The sequence below is a fragment of the Ornithodoros turicata genome, chromosome 2 (assembly GCF_037126465.1).
Source record: "Ornithodoros turicata isolate Travis chromosome 2, ASM3712646v1, whole genome shotgun sequence".
Lineage (NCBI taxonomy): Eukaryota > Metazoa > Arthropoda > Arachnida > Ixodida > Argasidae > Ornithodoros > Ornithodoros turicata.
The window spans coordinates 135772363-135789063 of NC_088202.1; the positions used below are offsets into that span (position 1 = coordinate 135772363).

Below are 16701 nucleotides of genomic sequence, written 5' to 3' on the forward strand. Positions count from 1 at the left end.
CTTGTCAAATTTTCAAAACATGGGAGTCTATGGGAGATGCAACAAAATCGCTTCTCTCGGCACGCCAGCCCTCGATATTTGGACCAAAAGGATGTCATTCCCTACAGCAGCAGTCGGGGAATTGATTACAGTCAACAAATTCGACAAGCTTACTGCAGTTTTCCAGATCCCTGCGAATGAAAATAATTTGCTTTGTCGTTTGCTATCGTGTTCCGCACGCTGGCGCCGACTGCATGGCTTCCTTAGAGTGTGGGAGGAAAGTAAAGCGAAGAAAACAATTTTGGGACGGTGCGGCCAACTCACTCTGGAAGCGAACGTTAACTACACTCGCCTGGGGGCTAAATCGCTTCATCGTCGTTACAGTCGTTACAAGCTAACGAATGGCGGGAAATTCAAAAAGGCGAGCGGGAAATTTAAAGAGGTGGGCACGTGATAAAACACGTGCACGGCGCTCTTCGCGCGATACGTGGAGGCCGTGGTATACGTCACGCGCAATGTGTCACGTGCCCACCTTTTTGAACTTCCCGCCACTCGTTAGCTTCTAACGACCGTAACGACGACGAAGCTCGGCCATAAACCATGCTAGGTACATTTTTCCATCGCTTTTATTTTTCGTCACTTTTTTTTTCCTTTAATACATGTGGGACAACAATGACGCAAACACCCTTATACATCCTACGTACACGCTGCACAGTTAAGCGTCAAACGGCGTCAAATATTGCAGACAGTAGTTCACTGTTCCGTTTTCGATCCTCCTACCGCAGCGAAGGGTTTCTGGGATATCTTCACGGAAAATGTCTGACCGTTGAGTGACATCAAATATTGGAAACCATCATACACTGTTCATTTTCCCGGGAATACACTGTTCATTTATGGTTCGCCAGTTGAGCTCTACCTAAATAACTTACCTCCCCCTTTTTTCTTCATCTCCAGTGATGGATTATAATCCTTATGGTAACTGTGATAACAGCCCATTGTTCACGCGCAGTAAAACCAGCAAGAACATATCACAAACTGTTGTAAACTATTACTCTCGGAGAACGGAACATCGACGCGAGGCAATCTTGTTTCTTCTCGTTTCCCGCGAGGAGCCGAGGCTGTTTTTAACGTCTTCCCAGTATTTCACGGTCTCAAAATATAATGTTACTTCGAGCTGGCCAGCAGGTGCGGGGGGCTGGTCATTCATCTTCCTGTCCTCTCACGTGAGTTTCGTTTTTCATTCCTTCCTCTGTCGAGGTACATTTTGTTTAAGGAAGGGCAGGGTGCAACGGAAAGTGAAATTCTTTCAGCCGTTCAGCTCTCCATTACGGCACGCGTCGACCTTTCAATGCGCAGAGAAGTAGGTCCGAGTCTATAGCTTTTGTATTGATGGTGTTCTCGCGTTCGTCGGCATCAAGCGGCAGGTCATTCTGAAGGGTGCAGCGGTAATGGCTTTGCTATGTCAAAATGCCGGGGAAAGATCGTGGAAGAAAGCTCTGGACTTAAATTGGAGAACCAGGTTGGGGTAACAGTATTTTGTACGCCGTCTCTGCAACAGAAGCGGCTCCGTTTTTAAAGGACGGTTGCAGCCGGAAGCCCTTCTGAAACCAATATTAAACCCATATGAAACCCATATGAAACCGATACCACTATGTTCGGCATCGGCAGACGACCTACCCGGCTAATTTTTTCGCACGAAAACTGCTGAGATATTAAATACACGAATTTTAAAGACCAGCGCTGCTTCCGCGGCCGCAGAAGCGCCGGCGGCGTGACGTCACTACCTAAGGGGAGGAGTGAGAGCGGGTCGCTCAGAGGAGGAAAGGCGCCGTCACGAGATGCCCGCGTGGCCGCGGCATTCCTTTTTTTTTTTTTTTTTTCAAGGTCGCGCCCTGATTGGTTCTTACGGAGTGACGTTTTCTGGTTTTTCAGAGTGCGAATTCCGGAACCCTCTCAACATCCGGGGTCTGCTCCTGTCATGTATTCCTTCGAATAACAGTCAAACTAACACGCCACTATTTTCCGTGGTCAGTGGTCCAGGAGGAATAAAATGAAACTACAGTTTCGAAATCGACTGGAACGGATGCGACGGTTCCTTTAACGAACGTAACAATGAATGAGAGGAATTTGAGTGGGAGTTTGCAACAAGTAGAACGGTAGAATTTAGTTAAATAGTACGTCAAATGTTAGAATGCATATGGTTAGAATGCACCACATGGAGTCCACCATTAAGGGGGTTGGAGGGGTTTGAGGGTTCAAGCCTCCCGAAATCCTACCTATGTTAGTGGATTTGGGAAAGGGAACACAGGGTGAAATTCTCTCACTCGTCTGAAGTTCCAGCAGTACCCATCCGAAATATTTTTCTGGCTACGCTACTGCACATCTTCATATCAAACTAAACAAATTGTGGCTAAAGGTTGGCAAATGACGCATCTGGGGACATACCTAATACAATAATGACAGAAGAAGTCTGCAGGTTGTAAATTCCGAAGAAATTTAGCAGTTTCCTAGAAACCATGAGTGTAAGGAACTTTTTCACACAAGTCACCGTGGAATCACTTACGCACTAGTCGAATGGCCCATCTTAAATATATTTTTCAATCTCAAATGACCAAGTACTCATCATTTATTCTTGGCCTGAAACAATTACTAACCACCGTTGCGACCGTCTAGCACCGCAGAAAATATAGCGTTTTACAAAACATGAAAGGCTTTCAGTAAAAAAATTATAGCACTTCAATAAGTCTCGCCAAAAACTTACCACCAACGATGGCTCTATAACGCTACCGTATCTAAAATGGTTGTCACAATGCACGAAGATACAACCACATCATCTTCTTTCTTTCTTTCTTTTCTTTTTCTTTTTTTGCATCTAAGGAAACTGTTTCAGGAAAAGAATCCAGGTCACATATCAATGTCTTACTCGCGAATGTAAACCTTTCTGAAAATCACGGTTGATCTAACACGTTATTTAATTACTCCTCGGCTGTTGGGAGTAATTTGTTCTTGTAACATGCACCGCTTTTGAAGGGCGAACTTTTGGGGACGCGCGGCTACACAAAAGCAAAAATCAACAACCTCTCCACGCGTACGTACAAATCTAATTAGCTTGATCTAATTACCTCTTTCGTTTTGCGATGCGTCATGTGCAACAGAATGTGATTATGGGGCCGAGGTCGTGTAGTCTGAACGAGATGAGCCACTGCGGTTCCATTTGAACTTGCGTTGTTTACGTAGCGATATATTAACTTTTTGGGAAAAAAAATAGAAGATACGAAGGCAGAAAAAATAGGCGATGTCAAGTTGCCGGTGGTGAGTAAATCAAAGAGTGATATTAAACGGTAGGAACAACTTATTTATTTACACATGGTAAACAAGACTTTCGTGCACGAGACTGCACTTCTTCAGGTTACCTGACCTGAAGAAGTGCAGTCTCGTGCACGAAATTCTTGTTTACCATGTGTAAATATATAAGTTGTTCCTACCGTTTAATATCACACTTGAAAAAAAAATAGGTCAGATAATCAAGGTTACGCACTTACGTTACTGAGTGCAAGAACTTTTCTCAAGAAACACATGCATATATGTACTGCTATACCAGGAGTGTCGCTGGGGAGGTGTGGGGACCTGGACCGGTAATCCAGAAGATGTGGGTTCGAGTCCTACAGCTGCCTAACCTTTTCAGTGACTTCCATCTTTCATGATTAATTTCGTAGGCACTTGGGGTTTTGTATGTGTTTGTCCTTTCTATGTGTTCCAGCCTCAGAACGTCATTTGTCTCATGTAGACTTGTCTATTTGTAGTTCTCTTTTCATTTCGGAGGGGAATAAAAATTGCAACCGAGTATAATAGTCGCAATGGAATGGAGCGTATTGTTTTGTAGACGAAGTGATTATGCCGTGCGGTTCTTACAATTTCTGCTTTCTCATCATTGGTACCTCGATTAAGAACCCACTGATATGGCTCGGTCACATTTGACATTTCTAGACGAGCCGCCCTACATGTCTTCCTTTTCTTTTCCCACATTATCTTAGAAACTCGTTTCGCCATAAAAAGTGCAAAGACAAAAGACAGTATCTTTTTGCGTGCGTCCAAGCGATTAAAAAATACCATATATCCGTTGTAATTATCTCGAAATGGGCTCAGTCTTCCTGGATAATGTAGCTTGATGACCCATTCCCTTCTGAAAGGAGAGTGAAACATGTAAACTTCCTTTTTTCTTTATCTTTCTTTGTATGTGCGTGATTAACCCTCCTCTCTGCAGAACTCTCCATGTCGTTGGCGAACTACAAAAGAAGAGCAGAAGATGAAAAAAATAAGAAAAAAAAAAGAAAGAAAAGAAATGACCCGTACAGTTTGAGGCAGTTTTGCTCTGGCTGCACTCTGCAGCGCAGTGCTAAATGTATAGTTCGTTCTTCAAGCATTCACTTCGTAGATGCTTGTTAACACGTGCTGCATCAACTTTTTGGCGACTTGAGCGGTATACCTGATAATGGGCATTATAAATAAGGTGACAACGCGAAGGTCATCTGACCTCAGCTGTGTGAATGTCCGTTGTTCTCGCGGCGGAAGTCCTTCGCGTCCCGCTGTGCGCAGAATACTCGAGGACGAGTTGCGAGACAGGAAGCTCACACGTGACCATCCTGGTGGAACGTCACGAAAACGTCACGCAAACTGAGGAGGAGATGCTCTTGCTAGCTCCTCCACGCGAGGTGCGGACCTGCTGCATGACACCACGACACATACATTGGACGATGATGAGGTGGGCGATTCAGCGCCGCCCACAAAAAAAACGAAGAAAAAAAAAGAAGAAACACATACACGACAAAATACGCATAACTCAGAAATAAGTAGGTTTTGATTTGAAAGGCAAGCTGAAGTACATTTTAGTGCGAGTATGAAGAATTTATGTACCCATACTCCCATTACATTCAAAACGGACTCCGTGATGTTAGCTAAAGGCACGCTCGCCGCTTCTATTTCATCAGCGGTGGAAAATGTTTCTGAATCAAATTGTTCCGTCGCTTAACATGTAGTGGATACGTTCGCCTAAAAAGAACGGCTGGTCTATTTACTTCGAGGTTGCGCTACGACGAATGCAAACGCGATGTCGCTCTCTATATGAACGTCAGTAAGGTTCGTTGGAGATTCATTACCATTATTTTTATATATCCACTCAGACAGCGCGCTTTTATTTAGAACAATGTTTTAATTAATGTGCGAGAAAAGTATTTATTTATATTTTTTATTATTATTCACATTAAGGTTCATTATTCGGATGTCTTTCGAAATTAACGAAGATTAAGGTGGACCAGTGTGAAAGTTCTCCAGAGTTCCCTTGCCGCACGAGATCGAACTTCGAAAGTGAAGATTATTTCACGAGATTTATTGGAACATCACAATTTTTGGTCGTGTTTGGTTCAAATTAATTCTGCATTTTCCTACCACTTGCAAGACTCGCTCCACCACATCGACCGTTCCCGCTCTCACTAGCCCTATGTAGATGTCGTTTGTGCCTTTGTCGTTGTGGCAGCAAATTCTTGCTTCTTAATTATCTTGAATCAACGTTTCAAGAACAGAGCCGCGATAAAGCTGCGTGTTGTGTGTCGTCCCTCTGTGTGCCGAGACTCATGCTTTTACATTACGGAGTTCATGCCCCAGCTAGCCTTAATGTACGCCATTTTGTCACCTGCGAAAGCCAGCTTCGCTGTCGCAGCTGGTTGTACGGACGGAACGGTTGTGCTCTGTTGCTTTTATGAAGCCCGGGCGTAGGGGGATGGGGCAAAACGCCCCTCCCCTCACACAGTACAAAACACTTCAGACTGCGGGGTACTCCTCCGCCACCCCTTTTTCATGCACAGGGTGCGGGCATGACGTGTGAAATTTCGTGTAATGAGGAAAATTTGTGCTGGATTTTTATGTTCACTCGCATGAACGCGCGATTCTTAGGGTATCAGGTGGTATTCTGCGCAGAGTTTCCGGGAGGATGGGAGTGGGGGGGGGGGGGGGGAGCGGGGTACAGGCCCTGTGGTATAAAGTAAGGGTTGAAGCTGTGCAAAAGAATGTGCAATGTCACTTTTATGAAGTGTGATAAGGGCATTCTCGAGCGTATCATAACGCGGCCCGATCAACTATATAGTGAAGAAAAATTGGTGCTGTAAATGCAGTACCGTCTAGCCCTTTCCAAAGTGAGCCAGCCAAGCCGTGAATTTAGCATCTGCATTTTAGGGGCCGTGAATATGTGCCCTGGGTCCGATTCACACACACACACGCACACACACGAAAAAACGAAAAAAAGAACGAGATGAAATAGACTTTTTCTCTTCTCCCATATTTGTTATACGTGCCACATGTCGTCCAGTGTGCTGTACTGTGTCGCAAAAACATCTCGAAAGTAGCGTGCTTCCTACTTGTTTCTACCTCACCTTAAGCACTTCCACCTCAGGAATATACAATACCATCACTCTATACTTCAAAGTCTTCCCCAATCATCAGCACCAAAGATAAAGCTGTTGTCGTTGCTTCGAAGCCCTTGTTTGTCAGTTTGTTCCTTTAATTCGTCCGCATTCTGCCTTCCATTCCCCCACTCCAGCACTCCACCCTCCGTTTAGCAGCCTCGTCAACCAGTGCAGCGAAGTTGGACGTGCTGAACTCAACGATAGACTGTCGCAAAAAGAAAAAAAAAAGAAGAGAGGGAGAAGAACACTACCGGCTGCCGGCGTCTTACATATAATTTGCATGTAAATTTCTCATTTGACGGGTACTCGAGCGTGAACGCGCGTTGAGCACGTATCCAATTATTCCGCAGAAGGAAAAAAGAAAGAAAGAAAAAAAAAAGAAAAGAAAAAGGAAGCACTGTCATCCCGTTTTCGCCTGAAAACAGGAAACTCACGCTGCGCGTGAGAAATTTGTTAAAGGGCCTTGCGCGGCGACGTACTTAGGGAATATGCGTTTTAAAATTATTTTATGTTGTTTGCAATTCTGTCGTTCTCGGTAGGTTTTCGTCCTCGTTATTCGTTAATACAGATTTTCCTCGCATAAGGGAACGCAACGCTCTTCAGCCTCCCTGGGGAGTCCTCGTGCATTTTTAAACTCGCATAGCTCCACGAGGAATTGTTCAGTAAGCGCGAAATATACGTCTTGGTTGGTAGATTTCAATGACTTCCAGCGCTTAACGAGGCTAAGTTTTCGGTTTGGGCACTATAGACATGTCTACCGTGCTCGCAAGATCACAAAATGTCGCATTTCATGCTTCGTTGACTTTGTTAATCACTCTCAGAATAAAGACATCTCAAACGAGAATTTTACTTTCTAAAGCGTGCATTGAGTGTGTGGTCGAGATGAAACAAATTAGCAAACACAGTCGCCCGTCATACCAAGACTAAAACCTAGAACTAAACAAGACTAAAACAAGAACGTAATCGAGAAATTCTATGGGAATGTATAGGAACATTTGCAAATTAATGTAATATTTTTGTTTAATACTACAAATTCGCTGAGTTCTAGGATGCCAATGGCGGTCTTCAAGCTGTCTCGAGAATCTCAATCCCGTTTAACGAACTGGATCGGGTTAAGCAGGATCGGAGCTCGATCCTGCTCGAACGTGTCCGTGTGGCAGCGCCGGATCCGCATTGAGCTCGAGGGGCATTTGCTCAATGCGGATCGAAAGTGCCCGTGTGACAGGTATAGACTTCTTTTGCATATATTTGGGATAGCGTTGCTGGTTCTGCTCACGCTCAAAACATAGAGAGCTTATAACACAACTATAGGGTTGTCAATCGAGACATCCCGAAATTCCGGGGTCCCGGCCAATTTTTGACGTCTCGAAGTCCCGGGACTCTTTCCGGAGAATCGCGAGATTTCGTGAGAGCAAATATGGCACGAAAATCAAACATCCGTAGGCCGAAGAAAGGAGAACGAAGAATACGTGTAATGCAATCATGCGCAGGCTCACTCCTTCGTAAGGAAATGGCATTTTTTATGACTAGATGTGGCAGAGGACCGCTGCCTGCCTACACGTGCGCACAGATATTTGCTGACTGTCGTTTTTTCCAGCGCCGAAACTGAGCGGACCTTCAACTCGGTTGCCAGTATTCGCACAATAGTTCGCTCAGAACTGGGGGTCACCACCCCCGATGCTCAGTGCTTTCTCGAGTCGTATTTAAGCGACGCGCTGCAGAATTTGCCGCTGTCGCGTCTGGTCATGGCGCGTCTTCCCGGTCCACTTGAGCAGCGACATTTCGTCGCCGAGAAATGATGTTTTTGGAGAAGCAATGCTTATTTTATTCGAGCTAAGTTGTAAATTGCCATAAATATACCAAATATAGTATTTCATTCGTGAAAACGAGGAGAACTTGTAATGAAGGTGCTACGTAATATTCGCCGCAACGCAGTGGCGCTACGGTTGAAGTTCCCAACGTCCCGCCCACTTCTTCGTCTGCTACTTTTGTTGGTTGCCCTCTGTAACCCTTTCCCTTGCCTCCGCGTTCAGTTCTTGTTTCACGCCGCCAAACCTAGCTGGTTTTGTCAAACAACAGGCAACGCTACCCAGCTGACATGCTACAAATATCTACTAGGAGTAGATGCAGAAATATTGAGCCGCGACAAAGCTTTTTTTTTACGCTCAAGTGGCGGCGGTGACGTCGATTTTGTCGCTTCTCGCGTGTATCTGCAGCGTGCCGCTTGTTATGGGATTCGGGCTTTACACTCACTAAAAACAGCGTAACGGATAACAGTCCCCCTGTCGAGCGTGGTTGGAGAAATATGCCATGAGTAAAATCTTGCAGCCAAAGAGAGGACGAAGACACAACGGTAGAAACACACAACAGCGGAACTGCAGACTCTCAACTAAAGGAATTTATTGACAATACGTCATTTAAAAGGCGCAAGAAAGTAGGACACAGATAGTGATAAAGGTGAGGATAAACATGTTCCAACAAAAGTTAGTCTCCTGCAAGATAATCAATCTCGACTGGTAAGAGGGACAAAGAAGTTTGACTAACACACTTATCTCCCAGTGAGGAGATTAGTTGTGTGTTTCTACCTTTGTGTCTTCGTCCTCTCTTTGGCTGCAAGATTTTACTCATGGCTATGTACCAACTACCCCAAATTTCTACCTTGGTGGAGAAATATGGATACGAATTGTCGTCACTGGTGTCCTGTTAGCTGTCGAATTTCGCCGGGACTCTGAAGTGAGTAGATGTAATGAAAACGATAATGTGAAGGACGTGGGACACAGGAAATTGAAACCTCTACACACACGTTTGCAGTGACCAGAGTAGCGAGCATTGAATGTGCTCGGAAAAGACTGGCGATGACTGTAAAAATACTTCCGTTTCTGTTTCCATGTCCGCAACACCCGAGGTAACCTCTCGTTTCTGTTTCAGGTCTTCTTCATACTTGGATGATCCACTACAGGATCGACCTCAGGTACTGTCATAAACTTATGACCTGCTTGTATATCTTCTTGCGCACTTACAGTGCACTTACTTCGATGTGATGTGATGTCATAAAGAAAAAAAATGGGGATGGCGATACAGTTCGAGTTATACGTCTTTACTGTCCTTTTCGATAGTGGAATGGATTTTAAAAAAAACAGAAAACTGTGTAACTCACGTATCCACGTATTCTCCGTCGCTGCAGGCTTGTTACTTACGATGGTCACATATCATGTGAACTGCCCGACGCACAATGTGTTGCAGTAGTACACCGTCATTCCTCGCCTAGTTCTGTTTAATTTGAGACTTATGTATTTGAGACTGATGTATTCAGCATATACGTATCGCACGTCACCTGAAAAGTTCCTGAACATTTAGCGCATAGCTTGCAGAATCAAAGAAAAGACAACTATTTAAAGTGTCACTGAATCTCGTGTCTTCAGAATCCTACCAAAATTATGTTACTGAAATTTTCTTGTCTCACTTGACATTCCTGCAAAATACTTTGACTCTACGTGATGCGAAAGCTAGAGAAAATTAATCTTAATTTTTGATAACTGTGACGTCATGTTATGCTCCAACGGAGCATCCTGCTCTCATCTGGCAACGTTGTTGCCGTTCGCGTTTCCGGGGGACTCACTTTTTGCACTCCGTTAACGAAGCCCCATGTGAGCCCCCCCCCCCCCCCCCCCCCCCCGCTCCCGACCGCTCCGACCTTCGAGAAAACACAAGGAGGGAGAAGACATCTCTCCCATTTCCCCCTCTTTCGATCAGCGTCACGTGACTTCTTCTCCACGTCACCCTCCCGGACGCCGGCGCCGTTGCTAGGAGATAGTGCCCTCTCCAGAATATGACATCATTGCAACTTGCGAGCTTATGATTACGTCACCCGTTTTCGCGTCATCGAAACTTGTGGAGGCTCTGCAGGTCTTCAAAAAATGACAGAAATGCACAGCGTTCGTAAACAGTATTGAAATTTCGCTATAGAATCCTTGAGGCACCTTCTTTTCGTGGACTAAATAACATAAACGCTGTTTTCTGAGCCCGGAGTCGCACTTTAATGGCGTGATTTCGACTGATCCATCACTCATGCTCTTCACGCCCAACAATTTCCTTGGTTGCTGTAGCCTATCCTTTAGTTGCTTGTGCGCCATTATAATCTCATCATCATCATCATCACCACCAACAACAACAACAATTTCGGAACAACTTCCCAGAGCGGATGCGGAACTTGTTTTCGTTCATCCTGCCTGCCTGTAATTTTCTATGATTGTAGCGCAGAGATGTGGGCACTGCCGACTTCACGGATACTTCTTGGCACTACATTTGAGCTTTATGTGTGCACAGACCTCGATGAGTTCGTTTCATCGTGGAGCTACACGTAACGCGGATGTACACGGTGTTCACTTAGCAATTGTTCTATATGAACTACATAGCTCATTTGACGTACGTCATTCTCATATCGCTCATCTTATGCATCGCATTTAATGGGGTAGTGTACTGCACCCCAGCCGTAAGGCAGTCCGCGCCTTTGTCATCATCTAGTCGTTGTTATTACAGCGCCGCCGGACATGTTTGACACTTGAAGTATGCATCCTGTCGAAGTAGCAGCGTACTTCCAACCGTTCTTCGTGTTCGTTGACCCGTTAAAAATAACCGCTCAAGATTAAACGCGTAAGTATCCACTGTTAAAAATAGAACGTTCAGAATATACGCTTAAGTAAATCCACGATAAAAATTAACTGCGTAACTATCCACCGTTAATAATAAATGATGAAAAACTTACGCTTAAAACTTGCAAAAACGCTTTAAAATATATTTAAAAAGTGAGGTAAAACCGGCTCTCAGTCTTACGTCCGGTGCCCAAAAGCATGGTGAACTGCAACCAAGGGACTTAAACTAATCTTACAAGACCAACCTAGCCTAAACTAACCCAAACTAAACTAGCCTAACCTAACCGACCTAACATAACCTGATCTAACCCATGGAATCAGTCCGCCTCCGTGCTAGATGAGGGGGGATTTTGAAACAGTTTATTTTTGATGGTGGATTATGAACAGGTGATCTTTAAGCGGAGATTTTAAGATGTTTATTTTTGGAGATTTATTTTTGACGGTGTATTTTTAAGCGGTTTATTCTTAATGGTGGATTTCGTGTACCCCTCCCCCGCCCCAAACTCATGCAGATCACGCGTACGATTAGCCTGAACGTTTGCTTCGAACCGCTATCGTGTAGGTAACGGTCCACGTTGTTCGATGGGCTAAGACTCTCAATTATCAGAAGCGACGGCAGTACTGCAATGACGTTACCATCCGCAGCGTAGCATTCTCTGAAGAGTCAGAAACTAAGTTGATTCTCATATATATCTTGATACGCAAAGCGCAGGTCTACTTACTTTAGTACACTGTACACTGAACCCACAAAGTTCGCACGTAGAAATGGTACCGTGAAACGGCAAGCCAGTATAGCTTACGTATGCTTGGTGCCATTTAAGAGCTGTACAGAAGACACGTGACATGTGTCTCAAGATTTTTAAAGTTGTCGTAAAAATTGCGATAAAATTCGTCGGGGCGACGCCTGGTGTGAGACGGCCCTCATTTTAGCGAGGAACACTGGCGCTCATGTATCGAGCTGTTTTCGTTGTGATTTTGGTTTGCGCGTGGTGCGCCGTGGACGTTGCTGTAGACCCAGTGTTGTGCACATGCGATGTAGTTTTGCCAGTGTACTGGAAGGGCAATGTGAAATCGGTATCTACTTCGGCACATTGTTGCCCGCAATTTTGAATTTTTGATTTTCCGTAAACTATGAGCGTGACTTGTACGAAAATTGTGTCGCTAGAATCCTGAGGGCTTACGGCAGTGAATTGATTCATTTTATGAGGTTGCGCTTCAACTATTTTACAGTACCGTTAAAGGAACAGTCTCATCTGGAAACCCATCTATGAAACCGATCCCACTATGTTCGGTATCGGTGGAGAATCTACCTGGCTATTTTTTTTTGTCCAGAATGTGTAATTAATACGATGTAAAAAAAATGTAATGTACTAAAATGTACTAAAATGTAATTAATGCGATGACAATGTGTTAGCTTTAGACGTTCGTCTTGTCCGGGATTCATTATAGAACGTTGCAGTTTAAACTGCGACAAGATATGAGACACAAACTCAGCCGCTCGCAAAACTCTCCGAGAACGCACGAGACACGTCTGAAGACGTCCAGGGACGAGGCGCAACTGACGACAGCTCCAACTCACGAGCTCCGCGCTTCCACGTGACGGAGAAGAGCGAATCAGCTTGCGGAGCGCAGCGTGATTCGCTCTTCTCCGTCACGTGCCGCGCTGTACACGGACACCTCACTTACCACGCTACGACGCTGGCTTTTCTTCAAAAGGGAGGGGCTTAAAGATCAGCGCTGATTCAGCGGCCGCAGAAGCTCCGACGGCGTGACGTCGCCCCTAAGCGGAGTGTGAGAGGGCGGCGCTCAGAGGAGGAAAGGTACCGTCCAGACGGCCGCGGGATTCCTTTTCTCCAGGTTGTGCCCTTATTGGTTCTCAGGGAGTGACGTTTTACTCTTTTTCGAGAGAGGGAATTCCGACATACTCTCAACATCCGTCGTCTGCTCTTGCTATGCATTCCATCGCATAACAGTCAAACTGCGCCACTGTTCCGCGTGGGGTTTTCGATACCATGGTGAGTGGTCTAGGAGGAATAAAATGACACTGTAGTTTCGAAATCGACTGGAACGGATGATACCGTCTCTTTAAATAGCCGCGTGTCGTAGTTTACTAGCCACACATGCGACATTTATAGTTTTGTTTGTCGCTTTCTCGTTAAAGTCTTGGTTGTTGACGCTTTTTGCTTATGTTCGGCTTGTTAGCATACCACAGTGTGTGCTTTGTCATCACTTCATTAATTGTCGCCATTAATTAATCCTCTCATATTAACCTCTTTGAAGTGGAGTAGGGTCCTGTGGCTACCTCGGGGAAACGTCCCATGCCATCATCGCTTTTCCATCATTTATTATTGTTGCTGTTGCTGTCATCACTCCACCAAACTCACAATGTCACTGCTTTCACAGTTGGCATGGTAAGTAGCAGCTGTGCAGCAAGCAGCACTACCTGCAGCCTACTAGCAATTACTAGCAACATGCTACCACCCTACCTGCTCACTGTTGCTTATGCCCCAATAAGGACGAAAGAGCTGTTGCTGTCTCCCTTCATATCCGCGTCCTATAATGTTCGCCAGGGAGGGAGACGGATCAATGAGTGTGCTCTTCGTAGGAGAGCACTATTTTTGAAATGTGCTCTGGGCAAGCATTGCGCTTGTCCCATCCTACAGATGGCTATACAAGCAGCACAATGCACTAAAAGTTCGAGCATATATGAGAGATTGATGAATTCAATCCATCCCTTTTATCCCCCCCCCCTCAATATCTACCTCAACATCAAGCATATGGGGCTGACAGGCAGGCATATCTTATCACAGCGGTGGTTCATTTCGCAGGGCTGCCCACGAAGAAAACGACATAGATATACCTTGACTTTTATAGAGATTCGACGAGATACAATAAAAACACGTACTGCTGGTGCTAAGCATGGACCGTTTATAATACCCCTGCCACACGGCAAACTGAATGCCATTCCCAGCGAATGACATTCACACTGAATGACATTCGTTTCGTGTCACACGGTGAAACCAAATGGCAATACATGCGAATGATATTCACCCAGCGAAGGGGTTGGGGACCCATTCCCTTTTCCTTCTCACACTGACTGCGTAGAGAGGTAGCAGAAGTAACAATGATAAACCGTTTGAAGAAATGAAAGACGAATGAAATCTTGTAATCCAATATATTATCACGAATTTGTTCACCTTTGACACGAACGAAGGAACACTTAACACTATTTTTCGGATAGCTACCCTCGTTTCCAGTCGCCATGTTGCCAAGTGCGGCGCAGATCGGCTTCTTACTTGTCTGTACTTAAACAAAATACAGATTTACAGATACAGATGTTATATACAGATGCTTATGTGATCTACAGGACTTGACTCCCCTCTTCGTATACGTTGTCTGTACTTGTGATACTTAGCCAACTAAGCGTCGTCGGAAATGCAAAGATTTTGTGAAATAATCGAATGTTTCACTAGATTCGAGAAAAAGAAATAATAAATAGAAGTAATGTACCTCCATAATGCTTCATATGTTCTGTCCCGGTGTCTACCGACAGTAACATTCGGCAACATTCGGTGCGACTGTCATTCGCTGGGAATGCCATTCACTTTGCCGTGTGACAGGGGTGTAAGAGAATAAATATCTTCTCCAGCACTCTAAACTTATATTGCAGTCACACCCGGTCACTTTCTGCAGTCTTTCTTCGTTTGTCCAACGGCTCATATACACACGTGTCTAAGATTTTAATTAAGCTGTCCCTCTCTTGCAGCGTAGAGGCAACCTTGCATTATGGAAAGTTTTAATTACATCTGCAAAGATAACGCCACCTTTTTTGCGTACGAGAACAGCGGGGCATTTTCCAGTCCAAAATTCCGCGCTAAAATATACAAGCCGCGGACTCGTAGCGCTAGCTTATGCAGTTCTCATTACGGGCCTCGAAAGCATATATATAGGACGCCCCTGTGGCTGAACCAAACGACTGTGGTAAAGCGATCTTGAAAAAAAATAATAAATAAAGAAATTGTCCTAACGTGCCTTATGTATTTCGCGCACTGTCGATTAGGCGCTGTTGCAGTAGGGCTTTGCGGGAGATGAGATACCAAGGTGCGTGCATTATTCACAAAAATGCTACCTGCATGTTTCTTTACGAACTGCTGTTTGTGGTGGCAGCGCTCGGATGAACTCGAAATGCTAAGGTGGCGAGAGAAGGTTTCAAATGAGAGAATATGTGGGCTTGCGGTCCATGGTGAAATGTCCGTCAGCGGGAGACGACCCGTCAAGCACATCTGAATTGTGACTAGCACGTATTTGAGTATGGGTTTTAATGTCATGGGGGGTCCCACTCGTTCCAAAGGGAGACAGTGAGAGCATATTACGTTGACACATGGAGACAGGACGACAGGGAGCTGTTTTTTTTTTTTTTTTTAAGGTTAGGTGAGGCTGTCAGAAATTGTAAGCCAACAACGCTGTGCCTAAAACATTGCACGAAGTTGTGCGGACACTGTAAATCTCTTCTGTGGACACATTAACGCAACAAACCTGTCATATTGTTACTGCATTTCGATCTTTACATCTTTCGGTTTCGGAACGAAACGTGCAATACGTCCGAGTAATGTCATGGTGGTTAAAGGGGCACTAAAATGCCACCACAAGTTTACTTCAAATAGACCTTTACCGGAAAAAACGTCATCATGACGTTGGGAGACAGACTGAAACGGAAACAAATCGGAAGGGGAGGGCTGGGTTCCAGGAATGGTCACGTGTTCGCTGCCTCCTATTGAAAGGAAACTAGGACTGAAGGTCGCGTCCCTTTCAGGGACCATCGTAATCCCCTCACGACCGCGACTTTCGGGCGCGACCTTGTTCGCCCCCTAGCTTCAAGCGTAGTTCAATTATACCAAATTGGTGGCGCTGTCGAACACTACGACGTCATTTGTTTACAAACAGGGAGAAGTCTATTACGTCGCACGCTGTGTTAATTTCGCACTTGTTGACTATGATGCGGTTACGCAGCTACAATCAAAATTATACCGGACTCTTTCTTGCCTCGGCACTATACGCAGTGAACGTCGTTTCAGCTGGTGCATCGAGTATTCATCGCGTGCCTTTAGTGCACGCCATGGAGCAGTGACGGCGAAAAACATAGCACGACTTACGAAGCACGCTGTCCGAAGGACGAGAAGATAATTGTTGTCACTACAGTATATTTCGGATTACTGCTGTGGGCTACAATTCAGTAAATTGGCATTGAAAAATGCAGCAATGCGTACCATGCCGCGCATGTAGACAACGCTACGACAGGACCCGTTCCACTTCCACACGCGCACGATAGGTATGCGCGCGCTTTTTCTGCTGTCTGATTGGATGCCGCCAATCTTTGCTTCCCTATGATCCATTTGTTGCCGCCAAAGACGGTTCCGGTTTCATTGCGATTTTCTTCTAAACGGTAGCGCTGTGTGTGAACTAATTTTGCGTGCATTATACAAATTGAAAGACAGGCTTTCATTCGAGAATAAGTTGTGTTTTTGCATTTTAGTGCCCAGTTATCCTTCATTAAGCTCATTTCACGCCGTACAGCCGTTTTTCGCGACAAACGTTAAAAAGTACAGTAATAA

General features: G+C 45.0%; 1 protein-coding gene and 1 long non-coding RNA gene across 3 annotated transcripts in view; one reads left to right on the plus strand and one right to left on the minus strand.

Annotated features, from left to right (window-relative positions):
• LOC135386178 (uncharacterized protein DDB_G0287625-like) overlaps nt 1-16701 on the minus strand; it is a 370446-nt gene that overhangs the window by 273207 nt on the left and 80538 nt on the right. The window lies entirely within an intron of this gene.
• The window catches only part of LOC135386179 (uncharacterized), a 200007-nt gene that overhangs the window by 96720 nt on the left and 86586 nt on the right, over nt 1-16701 (plus strand). For both annotated transcript variants that reach the window (XR_010420627.1, XR_010420626.1), the window contains exon 2: nt 9366-9408. This is a non-coding gene — a long non-coding RNA (uncharacterized LOC135386179). The remainder of the gene's footprint in view (nt 1-9365; nt 9409-16701) is intronic.